Below are 18,849 nucleotides of genomic sequence, written 5' to 3' on the forward strand. Positions count from 1 at the left end.
TAAATTCGTAGAGCCTGTTTTTGATAATAATAATTATCTGAAAAAAACCTGTACTTCTATAAGTATGGCTCAGTTTTGTTGTTCGAGATAGCATCACATATATCCTGACAGGTAAGCTCGGGGTATTAGAGAAAATCTGAACAGAATTGAAACGTTTGCTTTTTTACGTGACTGGAAATAGAATGTCTCAAATTGGCTCAGAGAGAGACTTAAATACGCCTACAAAGGTTTGTGGCTGTTTTCGGATGCGTGAAAATAGCTGCCACTACATTATATTTTCTTTGAATTTTAAGGTTCCACTTCCAGTTGCGAAATCCACACATACTCGTACATATTAGAGAGTGTTCAGCGAATTAATGTTCATTCTGTTGGAATTAGGAACAATCTTACTGAAGAAGTATGATATTATCTCATATTATATTATATGCCATATTATGGATAATACGAAACAAGTTAGGTGACTTGTAAGGAGTACTCTTGTACAGTTAACCCTTTAGTGGGTGACAGCAAGATATTTGCCGTCAGACAACTCAGACATAATTTATTTTTTCAATGAACGCGTTGTTAGTTAATATAAATTTTAGTTCGCATTGGAGAATATACTTGTACCAATCTACGAAAAACAAGAGAGCTGATAAAAGTTGCTCCATCTCTGTAAAGTGTTGCTTAATGTCACTTGTTGTTGGTTGTTGTTAGTTGCTTTGTCACGTGGATATCAGCATCCATCATAAAGGTTGACAACGCTAAAATTTGGGGACATTAAAGAACAAATTAATATAAATTAAATACAGCGTTAAATGTATGCAGGTTTATGTACAATCACTAGTATTTCGTTCGCGTTGATTGGTATACCTACATTTTTTTTGTGGCACTCGGTTTGTTTAAATCAAGTGCCTTGAAACCATCGCAACGCTCAACATTCCACTTTCTTTCTGTCCTACAGTTGTTCGGATGTCAATATCAGCACGAGAGAGCTTAACAACATCGATGTCCCTTTGTAACACAAATAACTATCCTCCTCCTCACTCCGTATGATCGAACTCAGGCGTCACTTTTTAAATAAATGATAGTGATGCTAGTTCTAGCTTGTTATTTTATGATTTTCACTGGACTTATTTATGTAAACAACGTTTAAGCTTGGCATTGCAGGTACATTGCCCGGGTTACTATTTCCAGAGTCCATTGAATAAATAAAGGTGGAAATTACTGTTACCAACATCACGTTATTAAGTTCGTGAATAAATGATAAGTAATAACCCAAATCAAAGTGTCGACAGTAATTCAAATTCAATGAAAATGAATGACCTTTGTAGAATTGAGGTAAACACCAAATATTTTAGTTTCATAGTCACTGTCAGAGTGTTAATAATAATAAATAAATAAATAAATAAATATTAAGGACATTTTTTGTTGTGCTGTTGTTTGCTTATTTGACTGATTTGCGTGATATTAAATCTGCCTTATGTAATAAGTTTGACGGGGCCGCTTGTTACATCATAGTTTTATTTTATTTCTCCTTGTTAGCATTTTTAAAGGAGTCCTGACTGTCCTCGGGATATCAGTCCCAAAAATTGCAATGCAAATTATTCCATTGACAATTATTTCAATTAATGAAAATTATTATTATATATTTCAAAGGAAGTTGTTTTGCATTGAATTAAAATTGACATTGTATCGTCACCTGTTGAAAACAACGGTCCAGATTCGCTATTGGCAGTCATCTTAAAATATAATATTTATTTAAACAAATACTGTTTTAAATTATATCACACATGGAGCCTCAAAACGTTGTTGCCTTAACTTTACACGTCGAAGAAAATCAGTATTGAATAAACTAAGCGTTTTCTAAAAATAATTTTAAACCACCTCAATATACATAGGACTGAAAGGTTCCTACGCTTAATTACGTACAATTTGCATTTCAACCATTTATCATTCAATTGCCCTTTTCCCATTTTCTTGTAGCTGAATGTAAGTATTCAACGGCCTGGCCTTTGTCTTTGTAAGGTAAAAGTAGACCACAAAGTACGGTGTAACGTTTCTGGGTGGCCCTATCGGGGTATAGAATAAAAATAAAGAAATTTTTATTAACCGGTATATTTGCTATATATTCCAACAAGAAATTTAAGCGGGTAATATTATAATAGCAACTAGCTCAGTCGTAACTTAAATATATAATAATTTAGAGCACAGGGGGTGAGTCTGTGTTTCAATATGCTGGAAGACCTTGGTAAATTATAGGTAAAAATACTAAATTATTATTATTGGGCGCCTTAATAAAATAACAGGGAACACTCTGACCTCGTCTGCAAGACCACACTCCTGCACTGACGCCATACTTCGAACCGGGAAAGTACCGGGGAACAGTCCGGACCTGCTCCCACAAGTCCACTCTCAGCTGCAGACAGCCTCAGGGTGCGCTTGGGACAACGCGACCAGGTGGTGGAAGTAGGAACATTGTGTAAAACTAGTAAAACGCTCGACTCTGACGACCGCGTGGACTAGTAAAGTAGTAAGTCGTGAAGCCCTGAAAATTACAAAATTAATAAGCAACAGAACGGAATTTCCGCGGAATTATTTAGAATTCCAAACTGCGCAACGTAGGGTGACTTACCCGGGGCAGACAATAGGCCTTCGGAGGATAGGTACTTGCATAATTTCCATGCACCCGGGGCTCACTCTTGACAAAACGATTCACATCGAATAGCTGAAATAAAGATTAAAATAATCAGCACTGCACTAATTTCACACGAAATGATGGAGGAAATAGGTAAATTACTTACGATTAAGCGGTTTAAACCGCGATTTAAAAACAATGTGGCTCACTGGCCTTTGAAGAAAACGAATCGACCTACACCATCTCATCCGAATTGAAAAAGACAGCTGACAGATCAAACCGAAGATACTTTCACTGCTGCGCTGCGTTTCGTTGCGCGCACGATGGAGATACGGCTTCCTAAACTCGTTTCAATAAAAAAAATACTTAATAATAACTTCCAAAAGGAAAGAAGAAAGTTGTAAAATATTTAATTAGGTTTTAATTTCTGTAAATTAATAAAAGTAACCCTTTTACTTAATAAAATGCAGATAGCGAGCTAACCCACGCCCTCTGTCGATCCTATCAGCAACTAATTAGCCTTCAGACCCACGTCAATACGATCAATGCCAGTATTACCATAGTTCAACGCTAGATGGCCTTTATATTAGAAACAAAATATATTAACACCTATGAGGCTTTAAAAAAATATTGTTACAGTACATCCCTCCCCGAATAAAATTTTGACATAGGCAAAATTTTGAGCTGGTCTCCAGCTCCAAACATCTATCCACAGAATGTAAACAACGGTTACCCGCCACAAAATAATAAACTTAATAAAAAAAAACAACAACCCAAATCGAACCCACGCACTAAACTATACTTACTGTATAATAAACAACGTTTGCAAGTCAAGCTCTAAACTACAATACTACAAAACCTCGCATCGCGTAACATATTTCTTGGTGACATAACGAACGGCCCAGGCCGCGGGTTATGCGTCCAAGAGATACAGCGGAAGATAGCATATAGCCAAGTGAAATTTACTATAACTAAGATCGGTGACTGCTACTACAGCTAATTCAAATATATACAGCGCGTATATCAGGCCGTGACTGTCAGACGTCACAGGTCTGAACGCGGAAATCAGACAATAACACAACAACAACGATACGTTGACCAGCTGTGTCTGAACGACAGTCAGACGGTAACGCTCGAAACAACACGACAAGGAAGTCGACTGTACAGGCTCCATTTCAGGTAATGCAAGTCTGTCAGTCTGACACACAAAAATCCGATGTTTGCGGACAACGCTTTAAGGCGTGTACCACAGAACAACCCCCGTACAACCACATTAACGTTCACGCATATGATTTAAGTCATACCGCAAAGCGTTAACAAAGGTACGACACTGCTATTAAGAGCTTCACGGTTTAAAATCCGCCAAAACCCGACCAGCCAGTGCCGATTGGAATGCTGGTTTAAAACGCCGGCACCCCGGTACAACACGCGAAGAGTCTTTAAATCGTCCTCTTCGCCCACCAAGAACAACCAAACCACGTGCCTGAGTTACGTTTGCTCAGACACGATCGAAAGAAAGTAATACGTAAACAAAACTCCTGTACGGTTACCATCAGTTTGTCACTGACATAAACGCCGTCGAGAACGTAATTTACTTTCTATACATCTCGCTCGCACTCGCATATTAGTGCAAACGGGACGTATAGAAAGTAAATTACGTTCTCGACGGCGTTTATGTCAGTGAGAAACTGATGGTAACCGTACTGCACGCAACACATAAATAAAACTCCTACCGAAACATCAACAACAAAAAAAAACGCGCAATCACCGATAAGAAACTATTAACTAAGTCTTTACTCCATAAACGTAACGGTAATAAGGAAAAAACTCGATTTAAGTCGAGATAATAGATAAGGAATAGTAGGTAAATAAAATAACTCCCGGACAAAACCCTTACAATAAGATTCAACAATAAAGACAAACCTCAAAGAAATGAACCCGAATATTGTTAAATGCGCACGCGGGACTAAGTTAAACGATTAAAGAACTTAGAGGTCAACCAGTTATTCAAAACTTAAATGGATGTCAAATTTTTTTTTAGAATCACCCTGTATGCTCTTCACATGTTTAACTTACTGTGTTAAGGTTCCAAAAGTACTACATATTTAACATGAATATCCTGTGCTACCATTTACAAAACCGCAATTCACTATCATTAAGTTAGTAATAATATATAAAGCACCAATAATGTGGCTGACTGTACTTAATAATTCTCCTACACATCTATAGTAAGTAATATTATTTAATTTAAATTATCCTCCCTTCAGGACGAACAGTAATAAGTTTAATACAACATATAAAAAAAACAACCTGCTGACTGTACATCGTTCACATCAAAAGACAAATTAATCTTCAACTACTAATTATAAAAAGAATAGATAAGCTTGCGGTACTATTGGAAAGAAAATTTAGGTATAATTTGCTTACACTTCACTTTGGTAAAGGAATAAAATAGGTATGGTTAGCACTTTAGCAATTAATAAATAAAACTGAATAATCATATTTGGTAACTCACTCAATAAGGGTAAATAATTCCAACTGACTGTACTTTTAACACACAAGAAACCTCCTACAACAAAACTTACTAAATGAATTAATTATTTTTAAACAAATATTTTAACAATTATTTTGACAACCATACCAATGAGAATAAATGTACACTAAAGTAAGTATAGAAATACTTGTAAGACCTGTTCATAACATTCTACTTGAAATTATTGAACTTACTTGCGTTTATGACTACAAAATTAAGATTTAATTACACAGTACCGCAACACTCTAAGGTAAATTAATAGGCATTTGTAAGAATACAAGGTTAGAACTATATAACCTATAAGGAAATAATCAATAGAATAATGGTCTTCCAGCTTGAACACACAAGAGCCCCACGTTGGGCGCCACTGTAACGTTTCTGGGTGGCCCTATCGGGGTATAGAATAAAAATAAAGAAATTTTTATTAACCGGTATATTTGCTATATATTCCAACAAGAAATTTAAGCGGGTAATATTATAATAGCAACTAGCTCAGTCGTAACTTAAATATATAATAATTTAGAGCACAGGGGGTGAGTCTGTGTTTCAATATGCTGGAAGACCTTGGTAAATTATAGGTAAAAATACTAAATTATTATTATTGGGCGCCTTAATAAAATAACAGGGAACACTCTGACCTCGTCTGCAAGACCACACTCCTGCACTGACGCCATACTTCGAACCGGGAAAGTACCGGGGAACAGTCCGGACCTGCTCCCACAAGTCCACTCTCAGCTGCAGACAGCCTCAGGGTGCGCTTGGGACAACGCGACCAGGTGGTGGAAGTAGGAACATTGTGTAAAACTAGTAAAACGCTCGACTCTGACGACCGCGTGGACTAGTAAAGTAGTAAGTCGTGAAGCCCTGAAAATTACAAAATTAATAAGCAACAGAACGGAATTTCCGCGGAATTATTTAGAATTCCAAACTGCGCAACGTAGGGTGACTTACCCGGGGCAGACAATAGGCCTTCGGAGGATAGGTACTTGCATAATTTCCATGCACCCGGGGCTCACTCTTGACAAAACGATTCACATCGAATAGCTGAAATAAAGATTAAAATAATCAGCACTGCACTAATTTCACACGAAATGATGGAGGAAATAGGTAAATTACTTACGATTAAGCGGTTTAAACCGCGATTTAAAAACAATGTGGCTCACTGGCCTTTGAAGAAAACGAATCGACCTACACCATCTCATCCGAATTGAAAAAGACAGCTGACAGATCAAACCGAAGATACTTTCACTGCTGCGCTGCGTTTCGTTGCGCGCACGATGGAGATACGGCTTCCTAAACTCGTTTCAATAAAAAAAATACTTAATAATAATTTCCAAAAGGAAAGAAGAAAGTTGTAAAATATTTAATTAGGTTTTAATTTCTGTAAATTAATAAAAGTAACCCTTTTACTTAATAAAATGCAGATAGCGAGCTAACCCACGCCCTCTGTCGATCCTATCAGCAACTAATTAGCCTTCAGACCCACGTCAATACGATCAATGCCAGTATTACCATAGTTCAACGCTAGATGGCCTTTATATTAGAAACAAAATATATTAACACCTATGAGGCTTTAAAAAAATATTGTTACAACGGTAATAATAATAAAGCCAAATGGAACATCACAAAAAATTGAGAACCTTCTTTGATTCAATTTATTTTAGGGATCCCGTTAAAATCTTTGATCTGGAATACCACGACGTTAAAAGTCCCCAGCAAGCTCGGTTCTCCATACAAACGTAGTTACGCTCTCATTTTAAAACGACTCGCTAGATTGCTCTGAAACATTACAGTTACAATAGAATAAGGTATATCTAGTCCTTAGTTTATGTAGCTAAAAATACAGCAAATTTTAATATTTCTTACAAAACTGTTTTTTTTTGCTCTATTTCGTTTGTTTTATAAACTGGAGCTATATCCATAAACTAATTACAAGACTAGATATACCTCATGTCATTGTATGTATGTGCAACGTTTCATTACAATCCAACACGTAGTTTTAAAATAAGAACGAAAAATCGTTTGTATGGGAAAGTGAAATTAGGCCGAGTTTGCGGGGGGGGGACGACGACGACGACTCTTAATGAGGGAAACCATTAATTAGGCAGAGTTCACGAATTATTAACCTAACAATTTGAGACCGGAAAATCGTCTGACGTGAAGTGGAAATAAAAAAAAAGTCAATGGCATTCGCGAATATATTGAGGGGACTTCCGGTTCTAGCGCCGTTTTGATTAATTCCTTCGTTTTTTAACCGACTTCTTTACCCAGAAGGAGGAGGTCTGTATTCGGTTGTGGCTATGTTTTTATTTTTATTTTTTATGTATGTTCACCGATTACTCCGAGACCCGTGGTCCGATTTGAGTAACTATTTTTTTTTTTCGAAAGGAGCTACCTCCAAGGTGGTCCCACATTAATTTGGTGCTGTTCTGATGATAGGATCCATGAGGAATTGAGGGAAATCCTCAATTTTTAAAGGCATATACATGTTGATTTGATTGTTTTCTTAAGCAACTCGAGCATTTTCTCTCGAAAACCACCAATTTGATGAAGTTGACCTAATGATGATAATGATGATGATTTATTAAATGTATTATGTTCAGCTGTTACTCCGGCACCCGTTGATCCTTTAACACATTTAGCATATTTTTGGAAATTTTAGCAAAATATTTATTATTCGACTTTATTAAAATACAGATACCTACAATAGTAGTTTATGTGACTGCTACATAATGAAAGGCATTAAAACTCGAGTGTGGGTTTCAACCCACTTCGTTCGTTTGTTTGAGTATTGAAGTGTACTCATACGAGTGTTTTAATGCCTCATTATGTACAGTTACATACACTGCTTTATCTAAACCATGAATCTAGTATATAAACATAAACATAATTTATTCAAAAAACACGTATTTCATGGTTACATTCATATAAAACAAAGACTTAAAAATAGTGATAGTTTACATGTGCCTGAACTAGGATTCCCTGTGTTTCAGGCGTGAAATATGGCAAACAGTGTTCAAGCTAATTAATTTTCACTTACAAAAATCACATTATAATTTAGCAACTTATTTAATACTATATATAATACATTTATCGTGATAATTATCCTATTTATCCTGTTGTAAATCCAGTCATATTGCTTATAATCATTTTACAACTATTAGTAGATTCTCCGTGTCTTCGTACGTCATATTTTGAAGGGCTTTTCGGAGCGTTTCCTTACACTTTTTGTAGCTGAGTGTATAATATATAAATCTAAATTTGCGTTGAGCCTGTTGTATAGAAAAGGACCCAGAGCAATGAAAAATCTCATACAAAAGGCATATCTTCTATGAATGTTTTGTGGGCAAACAATATCTTTGCGTCTCTTGTTAGTATATTCAGTGCTGTAAGGGGTTGCGGTGTGCTGTTTTAGAACAATGCTTAAAATAAATAATTGTCTAACAGTGAGTACTCCGAAGGACTTGTAAAGAAGATTAGAGGGGAAGAGGAACGGACGGAAAGTAGCTACCTTTAGAACAGCTCTCTGGGCTCTTTCCAGGTTAAGAAGAGTAGTTTTGGCTAAACCACCCCATCCTCATGGATCTCCTCAGATACAGTATGAAATTACCGACTGACATATCGCAAAATAAACTTGTTTGATTAAGTGCGGTGACGCGATTGCTCGTAGTTTTTTAATACAAATATCAACTTCCGGATTCTACTGCACAAAGTTTCGACGTGGTCCTTGAAGGAGATAGTTTCGTCGATTATAATTCCCAAATACTTCGTTTTTTTAGTAATAGTTATTTCAGGACAAGTGCATTGGTTTGTTTCGGGTTTTGTGCAAAGGTGGGCATATTACTTGTGATTATTAGTGTCGTGGTTAGTTTTGCGCATATTACATTTTATATAGTTAGTTTTAGCTGAGCTAAGTGTTAGTACGTGACGTAACTGGATCAGGCATGAGGGGTGGGAGGAAATGACCGAACAGGATAGTCTTATGTATCTTTCAGTAGGAGTAGCAGCTAAAGAGCTATTATTGTTTGTCCTTGTCACAGTCTCACATTGTTTTTACTCCCCACCGTAAATTTAGTATGGATTATGGTGTACAATAAATAAATTCGACCAATCATAGCGTCGCATTGCGTATGTTTTGTCCCTCACGGAGGCCCGCGTATAGCACTTCTATAGGATCCTACCTTCTGGCTTCTATGATCTAAACACGTATTATAAACTTTCTATGATATATTCACTAACCTCATATTACAGCCGACATTGGGGCAGTCTGCTCTCTGGCGGAACTCGCGGATATGAGGTGGCGTCTCCGAAATATTTTTATCGCACATTTTACACGAAACTTTTGCTATAGTTACTTTAAAAACAACAAAACAAATATTTTTTTACTTACAAACTAATTAAAAGATAAACTGTACGTCAAATGGCGGCAAATGAAAACTTTTTTCACGCACGTCACGCATCCGTAGTTTTTTTTTAATTCAGAGACAAACTTGTGGATTTTAAAGACATCATAGAGAGTTTATGATACGTGTGTAGATAAATATTATTATTTATAACGGAAGAGGGCCAATTATTTTGATAACGTGGCGCATATTAATATACCTATGTATAATACCTACTGACGAATGTCATTATCAATGACGGAGCAAGAGGATATGCGCTGCATTTGAGGGCCTACCGCGAAGCACGTTCGACATGTTGCCTCTCTGTCGCACTTGTAAATTCGTACGTAAGTGTGACTTGAACATGGTTCGCGGTAGGACCCCTGGTCACTTAACGCCCGAGGGTAGGGTTAGCGAGTGGGGCTCATTTTCATTTCGTCTCATTTTTTTACCAAAACATCCCTACAAAGTCCATTGATATGCAACTCTTCATAGCTGAAATGCTATGAAGAGTTGCATATCAAATTTCAGGAAAGGAAGCATTCACTTCCTATCTATAAAATACCAAATAGTGTGTCACTTCAATACTCTTGCCTATAGAAATTTTGTAAATAACTTATGTACGTTTTTTTTATATTTACTTACTCTTGATACGTAACATTAGAATTTTGTCGAACAACGAGGCATCCTTGTCGTATTTTTTGAGATGTTTACTCTCCGACAGCAGAACACCCACTGACAGCGTGACTGCGCTTTACGCCTCACTGTAAACAGGCATAAAAGTATTGGCTGTCACAACTGTATAAAGCAGGGGTCGTCCTTCATTTCGCAATCTCTGACAAAATTACACATTTTCGACATAGGTCTAGAATGTACAAGATTGCCTGTCAAATATCAAAAGTGCAACAAAAATCGGAATGATGTGGGTCAATTTTCAAATAGGCATTTTTTGCTGTCCCACGGCTAAAACTCGAAGTCCATAGGACTAAAAGACTGGGTATGTATATATTTTCATTCAATGTATTATAAGCTTTAAAAATAATGTACAACTGTACCTAAAATATTATTTGGTTCTGACAAAATCGCATTTGGAGTTCCTAAAACGGCGAACTTTGCCGCTTTTTCGCGTGTCCCAGTGGCGGCATAGCGCAATAAAAAAAATCATAACTTTGGATGTAGGCAACGTATTATAAATAACTTTGTATTTTTATAAAGAGCATTTTCCAGAGAATTGATTTAATCATATTGATAAATTAACGCGTTATTTAAAAAAAACAAGGGAAGCCTTTTTATCGTTGTCCCGCGCGGCACCTGTTTTGTTATGACTTAAATACCCCCTATAATCTTCTTTGTCTATTGAATAACGGTTAGATTAAATTTACGACGCAATAGTGCGGTTAGTTGGGCATCGATTGACATCGAGTATGGACGCGGAAACAGTTTAATTTATTTAAAAAACCGGCCAAGTGATTTATTGAAATAAAATTGTTTATTTTATAACAATAGTTGCAAATATAGTGTTAAAATATATAGTAAAATAAATAAGTGAATCGGTTGTATTGTGTAGGAAATATCGCAAAAAAATATTATTGGCGACATGTCGCGACATTTGTATGGCGACATTTATACGGCTATTTTGACCGTATAAATGTCGATTGTGGCATACAAATGTCGACATAGTGTCATACAAATTTCGAGAAGGTGCCATACAATTGTCGTCAGGGTCTTACAAATACAACAAAAAATAATAAATAGTGGCATATACATTTTGATATTGCCATACAATGTTGAAAAAATGCCTTATACATGTCAAAAGCGCCTTACAAATGGCTAAATGGTGCCATACAAATGTCGATCTTTAAACATCCATATCTAGCTAACGATAAAAAGTAGTGAGGTGCCTCGTACAGTATATTTTTTGTTGTTAAGAACCCTTCCTAAAACGATGATTATAAATCAGATTTTCCAAAAATAAAAAATTGCCATACACATGTCGATAAAACACCCTCTTCAAAAATTGACCCATGTCTAGAGTTATTGAAAGTACTGAATTCTGAAAAAATATGTTATTTGCTTCTGTAACAGTATATCTCAAGATATGTATAACCAAATAAACATTCAACATATCCCTGAATACATCTTTTTGTATTTTCCAGTCCGCTAACGTTCACTAATACAAGTTTAAACTAAAATATTTTATCGCAGTCTCACATATTTAACTTTTTCAGTTATTAATTTTTGTGTGCGTTATACAGGTTGTTATCTATGAATAAGATACTAACTTGCGCTAACGTTAATAAAAAGCTAACAACGCTAAAATAAAAACTCAAAACAATGCCATAAGCATAATGCGTGTTATAAGTAATGATAATAACTTTTCACTAGCCACTCACAATACTCACATGAATGACATTTTTCAGTGACCTCTATTATTATTATAAAATAAGGGTGACAGCTGGCAACTACAGTTGCCAAAAGCATGTGAATGGCTAGATAACTATTACTTTTTATCCCTATATACCGGGTGTGGCCTGTAACATGAGCAAAAAATTAAACTGTAGGCTGTATGTACTCCTCATACTGACCAACATTTGTTCAGCGACTTTTAAAACTAACGTGTGGTTTGATTTTTAATACACTTTAAAGCTTATTCTAAGACGCAATGTATTGCGAATTTTGTTATGTTTAAGGCGTGACAAGCAACGTCAATCACAATGATATGGCGTGGCGATGGCGTCCATTGAAGATAATATTTATTTTGTATGAAAAATAGGGAGTCTAAATACTTCATAATTTTTAAAAGTTGTTGAACAAAAGTGTCACGGTTTGAGGAGTACAATCTATGTTTTAATTCTTTGCTCGTGTTACAGGCCACACCCGGTAGATTACAAGTGAAAAAAAAAACACTGTATCGGTTTTCCACTTTTAATTTATTTCTAAGTTTATAGCATCGTTTGCAGATGTTTCTGTTTAAAACCAAATTAATTTATCCCTGTATATATTATTTGCACCATTTAAAAAAAACATGCAATTAAATTGTCGTGTCTTTTTGTATATAAGCTCGGAGTAATTAACAATGGAGCCGCCATTAACAGGCGTTCCCCTCTGTCGAAAATAGGCGGCCAATGGTCAACCATATGTATGGACTGACGTTTATCTGACATGACGTACCTATACATTTGATGTGCCCCTCCCCCGCAAAAAACGGCAGACTATTTTGTACCGAAAATTTTATACATGGCGTCTCCGTTGGTTATATCCTCTAAGTATATAAGTGCTTAAGTATTTACGTATCCTTTATTTTTACTGTTAGTCTCTCTCTCTCTCTCTCTCTCTTCCTTCCCGGCCGATTTCGGCCACAGCGACTGCATTATATTACCTATGCCTAGAAGCGGGAAGCGGGAAGTTAAAGAAAGTATGGAGGAATCGCAACATTACCAAAACCACTAAGGTCAGGCTCGTTCGAACACTCGTATTTCCCATTTTTCTTTACGCCGCAGAGACGTGGACAGTGCGCGAGTTGGAAAAGGGGAAGATAGATGCCCTGGAGATGTGGTGCTGGAGGAAAATGCTTGGGATATCGTGGACGGATTTCCGCACCTACGTGTCCATACTCCAGGAGCTCGGCATCACACAGCGTTTATCGACCGTAGTACAGTCGCGCATACTAGTACTTTGGCCATGTCTCTAGGCGAGATAACGACTCCATAGAGCGACTGGTCGTACAAGGAAGAGTGGAGGGAACCAGATCGCGCGGCAGATCACCTATGCGCTGGACTGACCAAGTAAAATCCGCAGTGGGAAACCGCGTATCTGACTGTGCCAGATAGTCTGCCAACAGGGAGAGATGGCGGGAGATCGTGCGAAGAGCTGTGTCCGCCAGGCTACTACCGATGCGGACGCCTCAACGTGACCACGACGGCTCTGTCAAGAGCGATACGACAGAGAAGAAGAGATTGTTAGCAGTCCTATAACCTAAATAAGTTATGAGTTGTAAAAAAAATAGTATTTTTTTGGTATTTTCTATATGTATAAAACGTCTATTTCATTTCTATCTATGAGTACCTATAATTGGCTTTGTATTATTACCTAAATCTGTATAATGTTTTAGTAACTGTTGGTACTCCTTAAAAAATAAAATATAATAGGTAAATAAAATAATCCATAAAATAATTTCCTCATAGTTTAAATAGGGGTCTTGTCCACAGGTGGTGTACACGTGGGAAATGGACTTCAACCGGAGCGTGCTGAGCGCCTCGACGCTGCTGGTGCCGCGAACGACGGCGGCGTCGGCGCCGGCGCCGGGCATGCCGGCGTGGGCGCACAACTCGTGGGTCTGCGTGTTCGCCGCCATGCTTGCGGTCGCTATAGGCGGCAATGCCATCGTTATCTGGATAGTCACAGGTGAGCTATTAAAAAATAAATATCAGACACAAATAACCGAAGTTTTGGTTCATAAAAAATCTTCGTTAAAGCATAAAACTTTTTTCTATCGCTTGGTGTTGGTTGAAAAAACTAAATTCGGGTAACCGTATTACACACCAATTGCTTATGTCTCTGCAAATATCAACCGGCATTATTTTGATAATGCTTCTTAATAATTATATTAAGAAGCAATTAAGAAACAAAAAGTTATTTCACATTTGTAAATACATACATATATTTAGCATGAAACTGTAGATAATTTCACATAATGTCGGTGCGAATAAAAAAATCGCTACCTATGTGTTTTTTTTTACGATTTTTTGTTTTTGGCATATTATGATTCCTTTTTCAATTTCCCGTCGACCCACATAAATATTTTTTTAATATCTTTATTAGTTTTGAAAATAACCATAAATAACTAATTCCGCTATGTGAACACAGAACAACATTTGTACAAAAACATAGCTGTGTCATTTTTTTAACACAACGAAATTAAATGCCTTTTTTTCCGTTGAGGGTAATGGCGATTGTTGCACATGGCGATTTGTTGATGTGTCGTGTGTGATCTCTCGTGCTACGTTACTTTAGCAACAAATCGCTTTGTGTAAACTTCACACATGACGATTTTAAGTAAACCAAATTTAAGTCGCTATGTAACAAAATTCTGGTTAAAATAATTAATATTCTAAAACATTACGAAAAAAAAAACTGTTCATTTTACACAGAAAAATAAACAGGTTTTTTTTTTGTCTCCTGAAAAGTAGCTTAAAAATACGACGATAAAAAGACGATAAGCTCCATGACAGCTAAAGCTCACGATACTCGTATTGTGGCGTGCAGCTGCGCACATCCTGGTAGAAGAGCCGGCCGCAAAATTTCTAATCGACTTGATACCACGATGAAATGCACAATGGTTTCCCATAAAAGTGATGCTAAGTCCGAATTCGATAGTCTGCCAAGGCGGAACTTGCCGAAAGTACGAAAAAAAGGCCACTTCCGGTGCGAAAAAAGGGGGCTGATTTAACCCATATGATACCGAAATAATAGTTAATAACTATTGATTATATGTGATTATACGTGATTAGATAATTTATCTTGATTTGTTTCATGTCAAATTTTACGTAGGTATATACTTTTTTGCTTGACTATAAAATAAGCATATTTTGTAATAAGATCGATCAATTCTGACGACAAATTAAGCTTGGACTTTTTTACCTGACTAATTTCTTGTGAAACATGTTGGTAAGATAATTTTACCAAAATTTATTTATACGATCATTTTGCTTAAGCGACACTAAATTCTAAAATAACTCATTTGAAGGTAAAATGATAATAGGATAATGTAGAATAAATCACTATAACCATATGAAGTTTGTCATTTAAGAAATTCGTCATCATAATGAATTTTAATGTTTTTTTTTTAGAAAGGGTTGCAGTTTTTTGGCGCCCCCGTAAATTTAGCTGCGTGTCGCTTATCCAATTTCTCCTTTCCAGCGTCGAATGGCAGCACTTAGAAATTTACATGTAGACACAGAAAAGCGAAGTCTGCCAGTATTTTTTTCGCCGGAAGTGCTTGGCAGACGCTCTCAAAGGTGACCATCGGGGCCCCTAAATTAACCCATCTGATACCACCATGAAACCAATTCCAGTCGCAGGTATGAACCCTCAGGTCAGGAATATATAAGTCTGCCAAGGGTTTTCCTGCCGAAACACCTTGGCAGACGAGATTATAAGCAAGATGACCATCGGTTACCGTACACTAACCCATCTGATACCACCATGAAACCAATTCCAGTCGGTAAGTATCAGATGGGTTAAATCAGCCCCCTTTTATCGCACCGGAAGTGGCCTTCTTTTTCGTTCTTTCGGCAAGCTCCGCCGTGGCAGACTATCAAGTCGGTTAGAAATTTTGCGGCCGGCTCTTCTACTATGTATAATATAAATTATAAAGTTAATCACAATACATATGTACCTACATTGTAACTTCGGCGTATCAAACATATTTTTGATGGAGTTCTAAAACTTAATCATAGTGATATTGTTGACAAACCTTTTTTAGAAGTTGTTCAGTCTTTTCTTAAATGAAAGCGACTCGCCCTAATTTTTGACTGACTTTTCGAAACAACTTTTTGTTTAGTAGTTAATCATAACTTTTATTACATCGTCATGTACATGTACATGCTCGTTATTGTTGACTGTATGGACCTGATGGATACCCAAAAGTTAATAAGAATCTAGCAATATAACTTTTATAGAAGCCGGGAATACAAATCTTATTACTCGTATATTAAGTTATGAAATAACCTTTTGCCAAACTTGAAATGAAATATTGAAGTTATGTCTCTTGTAACAGGCCCCGAAGTATTACGTTTTAGACGCGATGAGTCGAGGGACTAATAATGAAGTTTCATGTACCTGACCATTACGTATGTGACCTTTTAACCATTTTCTGAACAGCTTTAGGTATTTATATATAAACGTCGCTTTGAGAAACGCAAACCAAATACGTAGGATTGCCATCGCTATACAGCGCGGGAACGCTGCCATCACGCAGGCAGGCAGGCACCTTGCCGAGGGGCCTAGGCTCAGAAGGTACATTTTAGGGATTTTTATGATTGCATACAACTTAACGTCCCATAGTTCTTAATGGCTGCTATTTAACTGATCACCAGATTTAGTAAAATTTTATACCAAAAAAATATATTTTAACACCCTAAAATAATGAATGATCACCAAAATTATAACACCATTTTAATGCAATTGCATTGATGATCAATGAATTTAATTAATTGCGAAATTAGCGCGGCTCGGCCGCAGCTAGCGAAGTGACGCGATGAGTGCCTCCGGACAGAGTGCACCGATCGTGAACGAGCTCCTCGCCTTCCTGCAACAGAAGCTGCTGCTGGAAGGAGTGATGGACACGGTGTCTGCTGTCCAGATCTGTTCGTCGAGTTTTTCCGTCGAAGATATCTGTGCAGCAAAGAAGGTGCTGCACGAGTCCTTCGGGATCGCCGGCACGTATGTACCTCACCGGAGAGGAGATGAAACCGGGAAGAAGACCCTCGAGAACATCATAAACGTTCTAAGGGAGAATGAAGATCAGATTCCGGAGTTTACGACGACGGGTGCCTCCAGCCTGCCGTCCTATATTCCGGATCATGTCGACGTTAGCTGCTTGTTGAAGGAAATCGTGGCCCTAAAAACAAGTCTAGCAGATGTCATTTCGAAGTTTGATGCAGCCCAGGTCACTATAACCGAGTTACGCAACGAAGTCATCAGTTTGCGAAACAGTGCCCTTACTCGGTCGGCGGCGTCGAATTTCAAGTGCGATGACCGGCAAGCCACGAGCGCCGAGTCGGTCAGTAAAATGTGTCGCATCAGCTGTGTTGCCGCCCGCGAGCCTCCCGCGCGCGCGCCCTCCCCCCGCCTCCTCCAAATCACGTCATCGTGTTTACGCAGATGTCGTCGCCGGTCCGAAAGTCGCACCGAACCGGGTTAGTGTACCTGTAAAGGGTACTGAAGATCGAGCGGCTCCCAAGGAGAAGCTCCCTGTTACCAGTGTGGATGAGGAGGATTTCACAGTGGTATCAAGAAAGAAGAAGGCGCGCACGGCGCCTCGTAAGACTCAGTGTGGTACCGCCGAACCGGCTAATTCTGGCTTGCGGATTGCTACACCGAGTAAGGCGCTGTACGTATCGCGCCTGCATTACACCGCCACGGCTGCTGAAGTGGTGGAGTATGTACACCAGAAGACCGGCTACACGCTGAGGGTGTTCCAGCTTCGATCGCGCCACTACGTGCACTTCAACTCTTTTGTGGTGCGCGTGCCGCGACCGCTGCAGGGAACCATCGAGTGCGTCGACTTCTGGCCGAAAGGTGTCGTGTTTCGGAGGTTCCGGGGCAAACTGCCGAATCCGACACAAGAGCAGCCGATGCAACGGAGCCACGCCGTTTTGTCGACTAAATAGTGTTTAGTTTTAAGTTTATAAAATACATATGTATGTTAGTCTGTAAGGTATTTGTAATATGGGCCTTGTTGCCTGAATTAAATTTCTAAATAAAAAATAAAAATAATGTGATATGATTACCAATTTTATTACATTTTACTATCCTTTTAAAGGAAATGACACCAAACTAATCATTATTAACCCAAAAATTGTAAATGATTACCAAATTTCAATATTTACATCTTGCTATCCTATTAAAGAAAATGACATAAAAATAATCATTGTAAACCCAAAAATAGTAAATGACCACCAAAATTAGAACTCCATTTTAATGTAAAATTATAACCAAATTTTTAAATCTTGCTATCCTATTAAAGCAAATGACTCCAAAATAATCATTGTAAACACAAAAATAGTTTATGACTACCAAAATTGTAACCACATTTTTATAAAAAATGTGCAAATATTTATTTATTTATTTAAACTTTATTGCACAAAATACAAATAAAATATACAAATGGCGGACTTAATGCCTAAAGGCATTCTCTACCAGTCAACCATAGGGCTAAACAGAGATGTAATAAAAATGGTGCAAGAAGAAGAGTAAGAGAATTCAATTAGGAACTATTGCAAACAACTGAAAAACATAATAAACTACATATACAATACACAGATAAAAATAATAAAATATATACAATGAATATACTACTACATAATTCTCACATACATACTAATATATTACGATGGATACTACCTACTCATACTCTTGTTTCAGCAGATGTTTATGCAGCATCCTCTTAAAAGCAAATTTGCTCGGGGCTTGTCTTATGTTGAGAGGGAGTGAATTCCAGAGACGACTCGCCTGGACAGCGAAGGAATTAGTCATGAAACCAGTATGGTGAGCAGGAACTGAAAGTTTGAGAATACGAGAGGTTCGCAGCTCAC

General features: G+C 37.5%; 2 long non-coding RNA genes across 2 annotated transcripts; both read right to left on the reverse strand.

Annotated features, from left to right (window-relative positions):
• Positions 1 to 2,133: 2,133 nt before the first annotated feature.
• LOC134792519 (uncharacterized) lies at positions 2,134 to 4,152 on the reverse strand. Its single transcript, XR_010144439.1, has 3 exons — positions 2,784 to 4,152; positions 2,615 to 2,707; positions 2,134 to 2,527 (listed from the first exon to the last, which is right to left on the reverse strand). It is a non-coding gene; the product is annotated as an uncharacterized LOC134792519 (long non-coding RNA).
• A 1,468-nt stretch (positions 4,153 to 5,620) lies between these two features.
• On the reverse strand, positions 5,621 to 6,734 carry LOC134792521 (uncharacterized). Its single transcript, XR_010144440.1, has 3 exons — positions 6,271 to 6,734; positions 6,102 to 6,194; positions 5,621 to 6,014 (listed from the first exon to the last, which is right to left on the reverse strand). It is a non-coding gene; the product is annotated as an uncharacterized LOC134792521 (long non-coding RNA).
• Positions 6,735 to 18,849: the final 12,115 nt, after the last annotated feature.

Source organism: Cydia splendana, chromosome 7 (assembly GCF_910591565.1).
Source record: "Cydia splendana chromosome 7, ilCydSple1.2, whole genome shotgun sequence".
Taxonomy (NCBI): Eukaryota; Metazoa; Arthropoda; class Insecta; order Lepidoptera; family Tortricidae; genus Cydia; species Cydia splendana.